This window comes from Arvicola amphibius, chromosome 6, assembly GCF_903992535.2.
Source record: "Arvicola amphibius chromosome 6, mArvAmp1.2, whole genome shotgun sequence".
Classification (NCBI taxonomy): domain Eukaryota; kingdom Metazoa; phylum Chordata; class Mammalia; order Rodentia; family Cricetidae; genus Arvicola; species Arvicola amphibius.
Genome location: NC_052052.2, coordinates 108,642,870 through 108,660,081, shown reverse-complemented (window position 1 = coordinate 108,660,081; position 17,212 = coordinate 108,642,870). Strand labels below are relative to the sequence as shown.

The 17,212-nt window shown below is 38.1% G+C and overlaps 1 pseudogene; it reads right to left on the bottom strand.

The window, feature by feature from the left end:
- LOC119816239 overlaps positions 1 to 9,951 on the bottom strand; it is a 30,808-nt pseudogene extending 20,857 nt beyond the window's left edge.
- Between the last annotated feature and the right edge of the window lie 7,261 nt (positions 9,952 to 17,212).

The following is a 17,212-nucleotide window of genomic DNA, read 5'->3' as shown; positions in this document are numbered from 1 at the left end:
GTACCTTAAAATATGACTTATGCCTACTACTTTCACTTCCATTTGATTAATAGTAATGCATTAATTATTTACTCATTGCCTGTAAAAAGTAATGTATTAAACTCAGTTAGGGAAAAAATGTCCTCCATAAAATGGGCATTCATGTCCAAGGAGATAACTGTATAATTTGTAGAACTCTGCATAAAAATAACAATCCAAAATATTCATTGATAAAAACCATTAATTGCTAAAGTATGGCAAGAATTATTCATTACTTACAACAATGACTCATCACCGAGTTATCTCTCCTTTGCCTTCATTCTGCTCTTTACTATATGATAATACATATATATATGCCAATTTTACATAGTATTATAGGTTTTCTGATCCTTCAAACATTATCATATTTATTTCTATTGAGAGTTAAAATTATAACAAGCAGAAGATATAGATGACAGACATATTGAAAAATGATAGATGATAGATAGATGATAGATAGATAGATAGATAGATAGATGATAGATAGATGATAGATAGATAGATGATAGATAGATAGATAGATGATAGATAGATAGATAGGTAGATAGATAGATAGATAGATAGATAGATAGACAGATAGATGATAGATAGATGAATATGTACATTTATGTATACATTCAGGTTTCATTTATAATATAGCCTATATCCAGTATCAAATTTTGTAGCCATAGATCATAAAGGGAAACTAAAGGTCTTTTGGTGGCTATTAATTCTCAAATACAATAGTGTTTTTTCCTGAAGGTTCTTTTCTGACTTTAGAATATGACTTTCAAAACTTTCTCTATGTTTTAGAATGACACATCCACATTTTCAAAAACTCAGAAACAAGTATTGTACTAACTATCTCCATGGAAAACTTGCTACAGATGAATGGGACATTAGGTTTCTGAACCATCATGAATGGAAAAGCAGGAAAGAGACTTGGACCTGAAACAAACTGAGGTGAGGTGTTTATTAACATTACTTACCACTTAGTTGGAAGGTATCGAACATTTCTGTTCAGGCCATCTAGGGTTTTCATATCCTCAGGAGACAACTGGAATTCAAAAACCTTTCAGAAAAACACAAAGGTTTTAATATTTGAATGAATCATATTTTTGTCTGAAAAGCAATGTCAGTAGAACACATCTCTGAAAACAATGGACATTGGTTACTAAAACATTCATGATTAATAAAAACCAAGTAAAAATGAAAGAAAATTGCTTTGAGATATATTAAAATTACCTAATGCCTCAAACAAGAGGAATCACAAAGGCAGTTTGAGGGGGGAAAACAGTTGACATACATAGTTTTCAAGAAATCTAGAGCAAAATTTCAAAATATAAAACATTGCTCTTTTCAACATTCTGTAAGTCAAAACTTCCCCAAATTCTAACTATAACATGTTCATGTAAGGACAAAAGAGTTGACTTAAAAAAGAATCTTATTTTAATTTGAGACATTTTAATTTCAAAACAACTTTTCACTAACAGTTCACATCTTAAACACATGCAGGGCTTAAGTCCTTCAGTGCCTTAAAAATATGGAGACAGAAAAAGGTGGAGGGAAAGACAAGAAAATTTGTCAGCAGTTTAATAACTGCTAAAACTAGCAAGACACAAAATTAGGGTAGTGAGAGAAAATAATAAGACAGAGAAAAGAACTCATAAATGCAATTACTCTGAATAAGTCACTTAAAACTACATGTATCTTTCGGGATCCATATTTTACAACTTATAAAAATTACATTTTGAGAACAATTTAGGGGGGAATAAGACAAAGCCTTGGTAAAATAATAAGGGAAACTCTTGCCTGATGAGTGAAAAGATCTGATGGTCAACCACATAGTAAAATACAAGACTGTAAAAGGTGCCCCCTTTTCATGAAGTAATAAGAAGAGAATGAAAACAAGCAAAATTTGGGAGAAGGCAATTCAGCAAATCTGCCTAACAATCACTATTGACACTATTTGTTCTGTATTGTGCAAATGCAGCAAACATATAACCCATATTTATTGAGAAATATACCATCTTTTTACCCATTACCTAGATTTACAAATTATTGCATTTTTATAATTCTACACTTGAACCACCAGTGTTCATTTATGTGTGTGTGTGTGTGTGTGTAAATATGTATACTGTTTTTAAATACTCCATATATATATATATATATCATTTTCAAATTATCACATAGATCATATTATCGCATATATTTATATATGATAAATACTACATATATTCAATATATGATTTATCATATGTATTTATGAAATATCTATGGTACATATAAATATATATAAATTTAACACATCATTAACCGCTCACCGCTGCTCACTTCTGCAGGCATTTATTACAATAACTGGGCTCATTCTCCTTCTCCGGGACCGTTTCTAAGAACAGCAGCAATGTTTGCCTACAGCAGTGAGGCAGCTGTAGTTGCCTGCCAGGCTTTGGTTCAATTGCTGCTCTGGTTTTAATACCATTTCTTTGAAATTAAATTTATTCGTTTACTTTACATCTCTACTACAGTTTCCCCTCCCCATGTCCCCTGAATCTCCTCTGTTTCTGTTCAGAAAGAGGCAGGCCTCTGATGGGTATCAAGAAAGCATGGCATATCAAGTTTAGGAAGGACTAATCTCCCCTTGTGTTGGGGCTGGACAAGGCAATGTACTCAATTATATGTGGATATGAACTGTAAAGTAAAGGACAACCATGCTACTACACTTCACAGACCCACAGAGGCTACATTAACAAGGAGGCATCCAAGGAGGGATGAATGAATCCCCCGGGAAAGGGGAATATGAAGCGATCTCACTGGAGGGGGGTGGAGATGGGCACATGAAGGATCTAGTTTGGGGTGGATAGAGGGGAAGAGTGTTGAAAGAGACGACTTGAAAGGGCACCAGGCAGAAATCTGGTGTGAGGGAAACTCACAGGAATCTAGAATTAGAATACCTGAGCATACAATGAATTAAAAATTAAGCCATAGAAAAGTTTAATATCAAATTTAATCCCTCATTTCAGAACATAAAGAAGAGGTCTGTGTGAAAGGGGTTTGTAGTCCTTGGCTGACAAGGCAAAGCAAATTTTACATCATCTCCAACACTAAATCTACCAAGTTCATATTGCTGTTTATGTCATAGACAAAACATGTTTCAATGTACCTGAAAGTTCACATGCATAGAAAATGCTGTAAATATAGGCTTGATCTCAAAAAGGTACACAGAGATTTGAAGGAAACAAGCATAAAGAAGATACTAAGTAACAACCCTAAGGAGCAGTGCTCATCACCTGCAAATTCTCTTTCATCTCATTTTCTTTGAAACTCTGGACCACAGGCACAACCGCACGCTGAATCAGGTATCGCAGAGCAATCAGGGCAGGGCTTTGCTTGTTCTTTTTGGCCACATCACAAAGAACTGGATCATTCAAGAGAACTGGAGAGTTCTGATCCACCCTAGTAGGAAAGTAGAAATGAGCCCCTGAGGCCAAAGTTTTGGTTTTGTTATGGTGCTTCAACACACAGTAGAGGACTCATTCTAGAATGAAGATGATGGTTACAGATAAATGTCACCTGGACAAAGTCCAGAATCACCTGAAACATGGGCTGCTAGAATGCCGGTGAGAGATTCTTTTGAAAATTGATGTGGGGAAAACCCATTTTAAATATTGGAGTGACCATTTTCCTGGATCCTGAACTGTATAAATGGAGAAAATGATCAGATCATTAGTGTTCATTTGTCAATCTCTGCTTCTTGAATGCAATGTGAAGGAACCATGTGCTTCCATCTCCTGACACCGTGACTTCCTGCTATTATACTCTGCACCCTAAAATTGTGATCCATAATCAGCCCTTTCTACCTGAGGTTGTTCTTGTTTGAAATAAAGAATAAAGAAGGACATTAAGATGCCAGAGATTTCTAGAAGTCCCTGAGCCACAAACTTCTGCTTCACATGGTTCTTCTAATGTTCCCTCTCTCCCTGAGAACTGAGTGTCATGATTCTAATTGACAGTTGTGCTTCAGGTAAACTCTTCATCTTCTTACCAATCTTTATATCGTTGGGTTCCCAGGGCACCATAAGCAACCAGAACAATGTCTTTTGATTTGCAATAATCCAGCAGTTTACTCTGGTTTAAATAAAGATGACATTCAACCTATGGAAGAATATGAGAGAAAGACATCAGATTATATCAAATGCTAATATTATGACAAACGAAAACTTAAAGCCAATAAAGTAGACAAAGAAAATCATATGCAATATCACATTTGAATTTAAAAGATCAAACTGTTGCATTTATTCTAGAAAGACAAAAGAATTAATTTTGAGGGATTCTGTTAATATCATTTTCTTGGTAAGTTTTTTCTTCAAAATCATACTTAGTGGTCAGCAAGGCAGTTAAGTAAGTAAAGATACCAGCTGCTAAACTTAATAAAAGTTTAAACTGACCACTGCCTGTTTTTTCAAATTTCAACTCAGTCTTTCAAGAAAGTATCCCAAGCTCGCTCATTATTCTTAGTTGGTATAGAAGATTAATTTTCCCTGAGCTTAACTTCTGCCTGTTAGACCAATTCAGAACTTATACATTCTCAAAATACTTTAATAGTCACAGGTTAAAATTAGAATCCCCCATGTCTTTTGAAAAATTGGTACTGTTCTCAGAATCTTCTTTTCCACAATATAAAAATCACTTGGGCAGAGGACAAATGAACAGGTGTTAGTAGTACAAGTGAGCAAAAGCATGAGAGATGGGGAGAGAACAAGAATCCTTACCTGATTGCAGACAGGCTTGTACTTAAGTCCTGGCTTATTCAGGATTCTCTCTAACTGCTTGTGGTTAAAGTTGGACACCCCAATAGACTTGACCAATCCTGCATCCTTACACTTCTCCAATGCCTGGTGATGAGAAAGGGGTTATGAAATGTTATACTTGTAAACTAACTACATCAAAATAAAGAGAAGTTATAGCAGTTACAAAGAAAACTGTCTAGAGCTAGACATATAGTTCAATATTGGAGCACTTGCCAGTGTACACAAGGTGCTAATTTTGATAACAGACACTAAGAAGAGGTGTGGAGGGGTACATTGACAGATGATCACAGAACTTAAATATGAAGAAGTAAAGATAAAGGTGATAATGAAGAATAAGTTATCAGCCAAATAGAAGTTTATAGGATTTCTCTTGAAAAGTGAGTATGATATACTACATATGATAAGTATGCATGTAAATAAATTTCTATACCTGTAGGAAAATAAGCTGATTCCTCCCTCCCTCTGCTTGATTTATTTTCCTTTTGAAAAGTACTCACCTCCCACGTGGCACAGAAATCCACTGTGTCCAGTAATAATTTCCCTTGTTTATCTACTGGAAAATCATTATCCCCTGGCTGGAAGAGAAGTGTTAAGAAAATATCACAAAACAGGTGTCTCAGCAATAGTAATGCTTTTAAGAATATCTTGAAGGAGATGGAGAGATTGTTCAGTAATTAAGCAATGGTTTCTTGTTGTAGAATGTTATTTTAAAGTGTATTACATTTGTTTATGCTGTGGAGCATTTGTTTAATGATGTATTGTATTCTTTTGTCTTGTATTCTTTTGTCTAGTCCTTTTTTCGGAAAAAGGAAAATGTTTCATACTCACTGAGAAGTCCAGTCATTGCATGGCCTTGAATGCCAGCAAGAATTTATATCAATCCTGTCCCAGGATAAATAATAAATATGAATGTATGTGGGCCCAAGGTCAGGCATGAGAGTCAAAGATGGCCAATCAGGACTCTATGCAAGATTGATTTTGATAAGAAAAAATGCAGGTAAGCCCACTGAGACAGTGTGCCTGAGCTAATGGGAGCTCACCAAATCCAGCTGAACTTGGACTAAATGAGCATGAGCTCAAACTGGCCCCTCTGTATGTGGTTGACAATTGGGGCAGACTGAGATGCCAATGATACTGGCACTGGGATTTGTCTCTACTGCATGTACTGGCTTTTTAGGATCCTATTCTATTTGGATGCAGACCTTCTTAAGCCTGGATGGAGGGTTGATGGCCTTGGACTTCCCACAGGGCAGGATACCCTGCCCTCTCTCTGAGAAGTCATAAAGTGTCAATGACCCTGAAGCTGAAACTCTCTTGGGACCATGCTTGCCACCAAGGGAGAAAATTGGGATAAGACCAAAGCAAACATCCAGTAATACAAATAAATGTTAAACATGTGTAAATACAGGATTTTCTGGAAGATACTTCTAATCTGTGATTCTGACCATTTCTTTGACACCTCATTTCATAATCTAGTAAGCCCTTTGTGGAACCTACTCAGAAGTTTAATAACAAAAATTTATATGAAATTATAATGGAAAATTGTCTCAACCATCCATAAAAATGATATCCATGCCCCATGAAAAAATATGTACACTTGACAATACAATCACCTACCTTCAATGGTACTGGGTAATGTATAAGGTAAAGGTCAACATAGTCCAGTTGAAGTCTTTTCAATGAGTTTTCCAAACTAGGTTGGACAAGTTCTGGTCGAAGGCAAGTACCCCAAAGCTGCAGAAGTTGAGGATTAGAAGTTGTGATTAATTAATACATTGCTCAAACATGAATAATGTTTATCCTAATACTGAACTATTTTTATACTTAAAGAAAAGTTACAATCATTACCTTTAATCCAGAATTTACTTAACTCAGGCTTAACAATGTGAACTTGGTTATATATTCTTTGTAATTGTTAACTCATTGAACAATGAAAGGATATTACTCAAGAAATAAAAGACATACCACCAATAACATTCAAAAACTGAATTATTTTTCATAGAGATTATAATCAAAAATTACTTCCTCTCACCCATTTATACAACAGACACCTTTAACCAAGTTCTGATCAAGAAATATAATTTTCCCTTCCTTATATTTTAATAATTTGCACACTTGGATGCTATAAAAACTTACCTTTGTAGTGATGAACAAGTCTTCTCTCTTTACAACGCCAGCTTTAATCTTGCTTTGAATGGCCTGCCCTACCTCCTCTTCCACGTGATATGCAAAAGCAGTATCGATATGGCGGTACCCAACATCTATAGCTACTTTGGTGGCCTCCAGTGACTTGCTATTGGGAACCTAGAAGGACAACCAAAAGAAGTATTTAGAGATGCACATTCTGAAAACTCACTCAGAGTGAGCCTAGAAGGGAGTTTACTAGACCAGAAAGAATTAGGTCTTTCAAAGTCACCCTCAGACCACTAGGCAAGAGCCTAGTCCCCTGATCCTTGAATTCCTACTTTTTATTCTATAAAACATAAGGGATTCTACAGAAATATTATAGATGTCACAGAAAACAAAGACTCTCCACAAACTCATTGTCTATATTTGTCCTACATTGGAGACAATGAGCCAAAATCTACTTTCCTGGAGTCTTTCCAGATTAACAGCAGGACTTTCACATTCATAAAACCTCTTTATACCCATGCAATCCTGGTTCTTATTGGCATTGATAAATGCCAAGCTTCAAATGTTTGCTTGGAAGTCATACTCAATTTACATAGTGGGGGTTATTAAGCAAAATAAACAAAAAGAAGTCTGCTTGGGAGAAGCAAAATTACATAGACAGTCTTCCTTGACTCCAGCTAAGACACTGTCACATAATCATGAGACAGCAAGGATCTCAGATACCACACAACACCAAGTTAGTAGTAGGGATTTGAACAAAGAACAGTATCTTATGTATGCTAGTCTCTGTGCATATCCATATTCTTTGTCTGAGAGAACTAAATACAGGCAGAGAAAAAACCCTACTCTAGGAATATATTCTCCTTAAAACAAATTGTGAACATCATATTGGAGATTATTCATTTGGGTTGTCAGCCCTTTCAACCAAAGATGACTTGCTTAACAAAGATATGATTGAAATTAAGTCTAAAAGTACTGCCTTGACTGTGAGATTTGGATAAAGATAATGACAGTTTTTATTAAAGAATTTAAGGTGTGGACTGGGAAGATGTCTTAACAAATAAAGTGTTTGCTAATAAGTCTCAGGATCTTAGTTTAGACCCCCAGCCCTCATGTAAAAGCAGAGTATGGCATGGTGGCACACATGTGTGGACCCAGTGCTTGGGGAAACAAAGTCAGGGTGATCCATGGAGCTCACTGGACTGCAAGTCAAGCTGAATCCCTGAGTTCCAGAAACAGTGGGACACCCTACCTCACAAAAATAAAGTGAGAGCAGTTTAGTCAGACTTTTACCTCTGGCATAAACATACATGTGCACAAAAACACAAACACACACACACACACACACACACACACACATATATATATATATGTATATATATATATATGCAACACATACAAAGGGGTTGAGAAGAAAAACAGACTACATTTTTGATTATTTTAATAATTTCTACAGTTATCTTTCATAATAAACCGCAGTGACAGAAATTCTGCCTGGTACCACCTTCTCTGGATACCAGCTTTGACATAGTTAAAAATAAAGTCACTCTGGGAGTTACCAGCACTGAAGTTTTAGCAGGACCCTTGACTTGATGCTGCCTTTCTTTCTTTCTTTTTTTTTTTGCCACCTTGAAAAGTAACTAATCCTGTATATATCCAGGTTCATCTATGTAAATATAAATAAATCTAATAGGAAGGAAGTGGGTGAATATGAAGTTAAGGGAAGTGGTCCATTGTCACAGAATTTAAAAGTTACAGGAAGTTTACAAGCAAGAAAGTCCCTCCAGGTTAAGAAACAGTAGACCTTGATAGTTTCTGTTCTGGAGACCACCATGTTCTAAACCCAACATGCATTAATGAAGACCAATAATTCACACTTATGGTTACCAGGTCCTCTTTCCCCCAATCATAAAGATATTTTATAAATTCCAGTAAGTTTCCTAGAGTTCAGAATTTGTACATGGGGGACCTTACTTAGCTCTAGTGCAGCATTCGCTGTGCAGAAGGCTACCCCAAAACAAAACTGAAGTAGTCCTCAAACACTTGCATCATGCATTACTGCAGGGAGACACCTTGAGTTACCACTGATTTCCAAGGATCTTGCATTCTTGAAAGGAAATATCATGCTGTGGATTGTAGACATAAACAGAGAGGTTCTTCTTATTGCACTAATTGGCAATCTGGTGACTTTCTTCTCTTCTACCCAGTCGAAAAACATAGACACAGAAAAAGCATAGTGCCCAGAATTGTTAGGTCATGGATTTGTCCCTTTAAGCTTGGAGCTTACAGCCTGAAGATTCATTTCAAGTTCACTCTTAGAGCTGGCAGGCCCCAAACCAGAACAGTGAACTCACAGGCAGGTCTGGGCCTGAAGAGCAAAGAGAAAAAAGACTTTGCCACATTCTGCTAAGACCAGAGAGTCTAGTCTCCAGCAAGAATAACCATAGAACAGAAACAATCTTTCTCTCTATCCCTGAAGTCCAAGACTGAGTTATAGTAAATGTCCAAATGCCTCTGAGGCATGTGCCCTGTAGCTCCATCATACACAACACTAACACCCATGCTCAAAGAAAATGTTTGAAGAGTTAAACTTTCCCCTTTTTCTCTTGCATTGCTCCTGGTAAGCAGTGAATAAAGGGCAAGCATGAATAAAGACACTATTCTAACAGAATCATAACTCAGCCTATCTAGGGAAACAGATTAGTCTCCTACCCACAGCCACCAATTCCAGCCACTGCTGTAACCTCTATTTAACAGGAATAATAAACAAGTGTGTTCTCAATAAAACCCTGATTTATGTCTAGACTAACTATCTGCCTTCTAGTCCATAGAATAGCTCTGGCCTGGAAATACTTAGAATCTTATATCCTTACCTCTTGGGATTTACAGGTTCCAAAACCCAGGGCATGAATGAAGTGGCCATCGTTAAGTTTGACAAACTCCTGTTTGGAACTCATGGCCTGTCACTCCTCTGCCTAAGCACGTCCTGAATCTTCTGATGCCCTGAAGGGGAAGTTGGTAATCATCATCTGCCAGCTTCCTATATAATGGCTAACAAGTGGCACTCCCATTCTGGTGGTTAACCATTCCTACTTAGTGGCTAATGTTTAAATCTTTCTACACCCTAGCTAATGGTGATCAATAGGTGGTACTGTTAGGCTAATGGTTAAACAATATTGCTCTGTGCCTACTTTGTAATATTTGTATTACCTGTCTAATGGTCAGTCAACAGAAAGGAGTCAGTAAAGTTAAAGCATTATATCACATGTAAGAAAGGAAGCCACTCATTTTATATGAAGGATGAACTTTAAACAAATTATTATATACTGATAAAGTATTTGTTTCCTGTAATGTTTTCTTTATTGTTGCATATATTATATTTGAGGAGAAGAGATTAAATAATTATAATACTTCAGGTATTTATTGTCATTTGGTCATTATGAAGCCTCTACTTGTCCATGTATTATTGGAAATGTTATCATACTTTATTTCTGACTGTCTGGAGAATGCGTGTGTGTGTACATATGTATTAGTGTGGAAGTCGATATGGACAGCCCTCATGTCCTAAAGAACCCAATCTTAAATGTCATTACCAAAACCTACAAACTCCAGACCAAGTAATTCTGTACCACCATCCAATGTAGTGTGCAGGAAGAAGAAGAGCATAATTACGACTTATATAATTAATAGAATAATTGCTATGTGAGAGGTGTATTTTCACACTTAACCACATCATGTCATACTATTATGGATTTTATATTACTCCTCTCTCTTACTATAGATCAGAGATATTATAAATCATGTACAACTCACCTACAAGACAGTTAAACTAGTTCTCAGCTTGCCATCAATATGGACCATTGATTTTTATTCATTTCTAAATTATTATAAGCCTTCCAGTCATCTTCAGACATTTAATTACCCACATTATTTGCTGTCCTAGAGAAATTCACATGTTTTTTTCTTAAACAAAAAAGGGGCAGATGTCAGGGACTAAGTGAAGCAGGCTGCATGGTTATCTGATGAAGGATTTAATCCTCTTCAGACAAGGTCTTCAGGTCCTTCAAAGACAAGGGAATGTCCAAGCTCCAGAATTGCCATTGTTTTGTGTGTGTATATAAAGAGTGGGAGAACAGCAGAGAAAAATAAACTGACACAGAAAAGTTTGTAGTGGAGAGCTCATTTCTGCCTCATATACTTCTAAGTTCCATGCTTGCTTGTTTCCCAACCCTGAGGGGACACTGAGGCTAACACTCAGAGGCCCCCAATATTTTAGCGCTATGAAATACAGGGGACCAGAAAGATAATTTTCATGACCACCTAGGGAAGAAGGTGGCTCTTGTTGGAAATTCTCCCAGCTGAGACAGCTTTCCTGGGAGAACATACTGGAGGTCTCCCTAACTAGTCAGCTCCCACAAGATCTCATCAAGAACTGGAGGAGCCGGAGCCTTGCAGGTGAGTATAGAATTCCCTACCTTTCCCAAACTCGCTCTCTCCATAAATTTTTCTCTATGGAACAAACTGAATCCAAAGACAAAAATAAAATAAAATAAAAAATAAAAAAAATAAAAATAAAATAAAATAAAATAAAAGGTCCTGGATTTGGCTCTAACCAAATCACTAAATGCCTTAAAATCATTCAAAAACAGCTAATTGTTCCGATTAATAGCTCAAAAGGGGATACTGATAAACCAGACATAAAAGAATTATTCTAAAAATAAAACTGACTTGAATGATGAAACAACAGACTATCATAATTCGAAACGACCTTCAGACAAACGTAAAGATAGACAAAGGAGATCTCTGTATCAAAGACAAATAACTAACGACAGACAAGGAAGTAAAACACTACAATCCTTTAATTCAAGAACTGGGGAGGCAGAGGCAAACCTCTGTGAGCCAGCCTGGTCTACAAGAGCTAGTTCCAAGACAGGCTCCAAAACCACAGAGAAACCCTGTCTTGAAAAAGCCAAACCAAAACAACAACAACAGCAACAAAACACTACAATCCTAATTTGTGCTCTTTGTTACCTTTAACTAAGCAAACAGCAAGACCATCTGATAATACAAACAAGGGTCAATGAATTGCCAAGCTCTCTCCCACCTTTAAGGGACTGACATCTTGGACCCTTGCCAACTTCAAGCACCTTTCTTTGCTTTATTTGCCCAGAGAACATAAATAAAAATTAATGAGATTTACTATGCTCTGCAGCCACTTGCAACTAGGATAGTTCTGTAACCAGAACTTTCATGAAAATGATTCATTGGAAACGAAAGAGTTAACTTCCTAACTGCTTCAGCCCAGAACCCAAAACTGTTGTTCATTTACCTAAAAGAGGAAGCAGGCTTCTTCACTGGCAGGCCTATAGCAGCTACTGCTGCTCTGCCAGGACCTTCTCCCTGACTCAGAATTTCAAGACTGCCCCACTTTCACGTTTATCCCAGCACCTGGGAGCTATTTCTTTAACTGGTCTTTGCTTATTGCTACTTTAAAAATCTGCCTCTCCCTCTCTCTTTCTGCATAAAATGTACCATACCGGAGCTTTTTGCTTATTTACAAAATTGTGGCCACATCAAAAAGTTCCAATTAATGGTCTTTTGGTTTATTTGGACATGTCCTTCAGGCTCAAAGACTTAAATAAATAAACATTTACCCCCTCTTTGGATCTAAGTATCCACTCTCTGCTTTCACTTGGGCCTGGGTCTTAACCCCTCCTCCTCGGCCCTCCCATTCCACTGACAGCCCAATTCAAACACAAACACCACGGCTGTTTGCTTCTGAAGGGTACAGGAATAAAAATATAAAAATGTTGACTCCAGAAATAGAAATGTAAAAATAAAGAAATATAAAGATGTAAGCCTAGGAGAATGGAAACAGACTGTCAGCAGCTTGCTCATAGCTTAAGGATTAACTGTTAACAGTGGTTACTCTGCTTTACAACCCATAGCTCTATTTTCAAGGACAACGCATCTCTCTGCAAACTAAGAGCTAGCCTACGGATATGAGCTGAGTCAACTTTCACAAAACAGATATATGACCTCTGGGTTACGCGTTATCCCTGCTATGTAAAACTGGCAGCATCAAAGGGGCTTCAGTTAACACTGAAAGTACCAAGAAAGATAATAGGTTAAGTACAAACACTAGTTTAACTAAAAAGATCTGTTAATGGAGATTGTAAAGTAAGACAATGTGTATCTGAGTTTTACCTTGAGATTGTAAAAATTCCTTTGTTCAGACCTAATGCTTGGCGTGCCTACTATAAAAAGTTGGGTTCAGAAACCAGCCTTGCCACAGCCTGACAGAATCCATCTCTGGCTGTGATCTCAGCTAGCTGATTAGCTTTTTGTGCCCCGTGGAGATTTTTAATATTATTTTTTTATCCTTTTAAATTAATTACTTATTTATTTTCATGTGTTTGGATTCTTTGCCTGCATGTGTGGCCATACACCACGTGGATACATAGTATCTGTAGAGGCAATAGAAGACATCCAATTTAATATTATTTTTTTCCTGGATTCTGGTTTCTGGAATAAAGTTTGCCTCTGGTTTATCAGACTTTGGTGGTCTGTTCCCATCTTTGTGCAACCGCCCTGGACCCAACACTTCCTGCCTTGTTTCCTACAGACCTCATCTAACTCTAAAAATCTCTTATCCTAACAGAAGGGACCTATTTCTTCAGCTATCTATTTGTCTACTTCTTTTGTACTGGTTTTAAACATCTGATTTTAGAGGTCCTCTCTGTTTTTCTTCCAGCTCTTAAAATACTTTCCCCCATTTTTTACCCATAAAACATCTGTTTTGGTCTTTTTAGCCTAATTTATCTCATAATACTTTATAATGATTCATAAAATTACCAATCTCATATATATATTCTGGTTAAGAGCTTTGCTTCCATAGTTAAATGACTTCAATTCAAACTTTTTACCTTTAAAATCAAATTTAGGACAGATAAAACATAACATTCTAATTTTATCAGACAACTACTACCATGACAGATCAAATGGCCAGCATTTGGAATCAGTTGGCCCATATATCATTTCTAGGACAAAAGACGTAATTTTTGGTGAACCTGGACACCCGGACCAGATTCCTTATATAATCTCTTGGGAGGACCTTGTAGCACACTCTTTCCCTTGGTTAAAATCCTATATCTCCACAGAGCCGAAAAACAAGACTGTCTTCACCTTACTGGGGACAAAAGGTGAGACCATCCTAAACACTCTGCCCCTGTGCTGCAAAGGGGTACAGAGGATGAACTCCTTTTCTCAACACCCACCCCCCATTACTGACCACCTCCTCGAACTGATCAGGTGACCGGGGGGAGGCCCACGAAGGCTTGGGAAACTTGGGAAGCCCACCCTTCACCACAGGATGAGTACAATGAGAATTGCCCCAGGTGGCCAACTCTGTTGCACTTCCCCTGAGAGTAGTTGGCCCACTGGACAAGGAGGGCAATGAACAGATGCAGTATTGGCCTTTCACCACTAGTGGTCTCTGTAACTGGAAAAACCAAAACCCCAGTTTCTCAGACAATCTAAGAGCCCTTATTAACCTTTTAGATTCTGTTAAATTCACCAATCAACCCACCTGAGAAAATTATAATCAGGTGTTACAGGTGCTGTTTACCACAGAAGAAAGAGAGAGAATTCTGACAAAGGCCCAAAAGTTGTTCCCAGGACCTGATAGAAACCCAACTATCAACCCTGCCCTGATAGACCAAGCCTTTCCCCAGACCCATCAACTTGGCAGAAGGTAAGAAGGGCTCCGGGTCTACTACCAGGTTCTGATGAGAGGTCCTTATGCAGCTGCTCATCAGCCCAAAAATTTGGCCAAATTCAGTAATGTTTGTTCTGATACCTGTAAGACATATGTATGTGCTGTTTGTCTAAAGGTGATATATGTTAATTTTAAATTTTTCGGCTGATAGATTATAATTTGCAGGCTTTCACTGGGACATATGTGTCCAGACAGTGATCCTGGAGGGAAAGAGAGAGAGACGTCTCAATTCCCTTTGAGACAGAGGTTACAAGCCTCGAGTCTTTTGGACAGACCATGTACGTGATCATTTTGTATCAGCAGCCTCTGATAGTGAGTGATCAAGAACCTCTTGTGGAGGTCCAGTTCCTGGTTAGGAGTGTCTTTGTGTTTTCCCCCTACCAAGGGAAGAGAAACCACTTTCTTATTGGTCCTGGGATATTGTCCGAGTCTGGATTTGTTTCTTGTTTGTCTTATTGGCTTCTGTGTCCTTGTTGCTTTGTTATAAGTCATTCTACCTCTCCCTCTGTCATCATGGGAAATGCTCCTTTTACTCCCCGCCCCTGGATCTAACCCTTGCTCACTGGCAGGCTGTTCAAGACACGGCCAACAACAACAGCATGACTGTCAAGAAGCACAAGTGGGTCACTTTCTGTTCAGCCAAATGGCCAACTTTCAATGTTGGATGGCCAGCAGGAACTATGGACAGAGTGGAGCAGATTGTCTACCACCCCCATGTTGGCCATCCTGATCAGGTTCCTTACATTGTCACTTGGAGGGGATTAATAGACAGGGACCATACACTTGGGTTAAAATATTCTTGTCTCCACAGGACCTTAGTGCATATGTTCTGGCTACCAGGACAGAAGACCCCTCCAGAGTCAAAGAGGCCAAGGCAAAGCCTCAAGTCTTCCAGGGAGGGACTCCCAAAGAGGAACTTTTTCCTCTCCTTACTTGGCCCAACCAGCCTCTTCAGCACCAGTAGAGCAAAACAGAAGAGGAGGGGCAAGAGAGAAAGAGAAAGAAAGGCAGGAAAGGGAGGACAAGAGAGAAAAAAGGTGTGACAAAAATTTAGCCAAAATCCTAGAGAGACAACAGGCACAGATGGAACGAGTTCTCCTACCTATGGGAAGAGAAAATAAAAGGGCTAATGAACAGGAGAGAAGACCTTTACATAAGGTGGGGGGAAAACCAATGTGAATACTGCAAGGAAGGAGGGCACTGGGGTCGAGAATGCCCTAAAAACAAGGGCTAAAGGAAGACATCTGCCAGGACAAGGAAGAAACCCACCCCCATTCTGGCCACCACGGAGGAAAACAGTGACCTTTTCCAAGCCTAGGGTAACCTTAAAGGTGGAGAGGAAACCAATTCAATTCATGGTAGACACCAGAGTGGAAAGTTCAGTACACTTGACTCCAGGAGGCTCCCTATCCAAAAGACAGACCTGGGTCCAGGGGGCCATACGAACCAAAACTTACTCATGGACTACCTGAAGAACAGTGGACTTAGTATTAACATTAATCAAAATGAGCCTGTATTGGCATAAAACAGAAAGGAGGACCAATGGAACCAAATCGAAGACCCAGATATTAATCCACAAACCTTCGAACACTTGATTATTGACAAAGAAGCAAAAAATATCAAATGGAAAAAAGAAAACATATTTAACAAATGGTGCTGACATAACTGGATAACTGTGGTGATTTCTCAGAAAATTAGGAAACAACCTTCCTCAAGACCCAGCAACACCACTTTTGGGTATATATCCAAAGGATGCTCAATTGTGCAACAAAGACATGTGCTCAATTATGCTCATAGCAACACTGTTTGTCATAGCCAGAACCTGGAAATAACCTAAATGCCCCTTGACTGAAGGATTGATAAAGAAATGTGGTTAATTTACACCATGGAATACTACACAGCAGAAAAAATAATGACATCTTGATTTTTGCAGGAAAATGGATGGAGATAGAAAACATCATTTTGAATGAGGTAACCTAGATACAGAAAGACAAGTATCACATGTACTCACTCATAAGTGATTTCTGAACATAAAGCAAAGAAGACCAGCCCACAAATCACAATCCCAGAGAACTTAAACAACAATGAGGACCCTAAGAGAGACATACATAGATCTATCTAGATGTCTAGATAAAGACAAGATCTCTTGTGAAAATTGGGAGCATGGGGACCTCAGGGGGAGGGGAGGGTTGAAGGGAAGGTGAGAGGCAGGGAAGGGAGCAAAGAAAAATGTAGAGCTCAATAAAAATCAATAAAAAATCTTCGCCCCCCCCCAAAAATGCAAGAATAATAAATAGATAAATACCATGCATAAAAAAATCTTCCCCATGGGGAAAAAATGTAGCCTTGGCAGTGGTGATAAACGCCTTTAATTTCAGCCCTTGGGAGGCAGGGGCAGGTGGATCTCTGTGAGTTTAAGACCAGCCTGGCCTACAAAGTGAGTTCCAGGACTGCCAAGACCTGTATTAGAAAAAAAGGGAAGAAATGTGTTCTC